Source organism: Ciona intestinalis, unplaced genomic scaffold (genome assembly GCF_000224145.3).
Source record: "Ciona intestinalis unplaced genomic scaffold, KH HT000092.2, whole genome shotgun sequence".
Classification (NCBI taxonomy): domain Eukaryota; kingdom Metazoa; phylum Chordata; class Ascidiacea; order Phlebobranchia; family Cionidae; genus Ciona; species Ciona intestinalis.
Window position 1 is genome coordinate 35,763 of NW_004190414.2, and position 1,816 is coordinate 37,578.

At 35.4% G+C, this 1,816-nt stretch overlaps 1 protein-coding gene and 1 long non-coding RNA gene across 4 annotated transcripts in view; both read left to right on the forward strand.

Annotated features, from left to right (window-relative positions):
• The window catches only part of LOC100185596 (structural maintenance of chromosomes flexible hinge domain-containing protein 1-like), a 44,631-nt gene that overhangs the window by 2,365 nt on the left and 40,450 nt on the right, over nucleotides 1–1,816 (forward strand). The window lies entirely within an intron of this gene.
• LOC113475047 lies at nucleotides 253–1,002 on the forward strand. Its single transcript, XR_003396786.1, has 2 exons — nucleotides 253–356; nucleotides 886–1,002. It is a non-coding gene; the product is annotated as an uncharacterized LOC113475047 (long non-coding RNA).

The window sequence follows — 1,816 nt, forward strand, 5'->3', positions numbered from 1 at the left end:
ATGTCCAGACTGTGGTACAACACTTTTCATATGCTTAAGTTTCATATACTTAAACGAGCCTAATCTTAAAATACACGATAAAACTGTAAAAATGCGTTTTTATTTCTAAGACCTTTGGCTAAGTGCGCCGCAAACATTTTGAATAGCTCAAGTGGCGCCGGGTGAAAAAAAAGTTTGGGAACCACTGTACTAGGGTTTATACCGGATGAGCGGCTAAAATGTTGTTTTTCTTTATTCAAGTCACTCATTTTATATTTATACATATATTACATTTCAGGTGTTTGACCTTGCTTCTGATGATGAGTTTATTGTAACAACAACTGGACGAGAAGAAATAAATGATGACGATACTTTCGGTATGTTTGTCCAGTGGTTGGATTTGCGATACCAACAAAAATGAAAATTTGTGTATAGATAGATCTGCTCAAATGTAACCTAAAAGTACCATCAAAGTTTCCAGCCCAAAAAAACTGTTTTCATATTTTAAAACTTTGATGGTAGCTGTAGATAATATTTGAGCGTTTGTATCAGTACACAAATTTTAATTTTCGTTGGTATGCCCCTTTATTATCTATTTTTAAAAACTTTGATGTTATCTTTAGATCACATTTGAGTATCTGTATCAAAAAGTGCTGAGTCAAATTTTCATTTTTCGTTGTTATGCCTATTAAAACATGTAAAAATAGGTTTTTAACTTCTGTTTTGTCATTTAAAAAGCTTGAACATTTTGTTTTTCCAGTTAAAATAACGTTAACGATTTCTATCACAAAAAAATATTGTTTACGATTTTTATTCACAAAAAATATTCTTACGTTTTCTCTTTACAGTTAAAATATGTTTACAATTTCTATTCACAAAAAAAACGCCTACAATTTCCATTCACAGTGACACTTATTGAGAGTGGGGACACGTTATATTTACTACAATATGTAGACCAGCCATTAGAGGCACCTGTTGCAGAACACATCGAGTACCAGCCTCATTATGATACTTTAATCAAAAGTGGAATATACGAGTATTATGCAAGTGAAGGCAACATGAACCCATTACGTAAGTAAAGAAATGAATGAAAATTTCTTTATCCTCACGTGGTGGGAAAATTACAGTGTTCTGTTTTATGCACTTTGTGCCAGCTTATAACATGGGTGTTCTGTTTTATGCACTTCATAACACAAGTGTTCTGTTTTATACACTTCGTGCCAGCTTATCACATGGGTGTTCTGTTTTATACACTTCATGCACTTCATAACATGAGTGTTCTGTTTTATACACTTCGTGCCAGCTTATAACATGGGTGTTCTGTTTTATACACTTCGTGCCGGCTTATAACATGGGTGTTTTGTTTTATACATTTCGTGCCAGCTTATAACATGGGTGTTCTGTTTTATACACTTCGTGCCGGCTTATAACATGGGTGTTCTGTTTTATACATTTCGTGCCGGCTTATAACATGGGTGTTCTGTTTTATACACTTCGTGCCGGCTTATAACATGGGTGTTCTGTTTTATACACTTCGTGCCGGCTTATAACATGGGTGTTCTGTTTTATACACTTCGTGCCGGCTTATAACATGGGTGTTCTGTTTTATACACTTCGTGCCGGCTTATAACATGGGTGTTCTGTTTTATACACTTCGTGCCGGCTTATAACATGGGTGTTCTGTTTTATACACTTCGTGCCGGCTTATAACATGGGTGTTCTGTTTCATACACTTCGTGCCGGCTTATAACATGGGTGTTCTGTTTTATACACTTCGTGCCGGCTTATAACATGGGTGTTCTGTTTTATACACTTCGTGCCGGCTTATAACATGGGT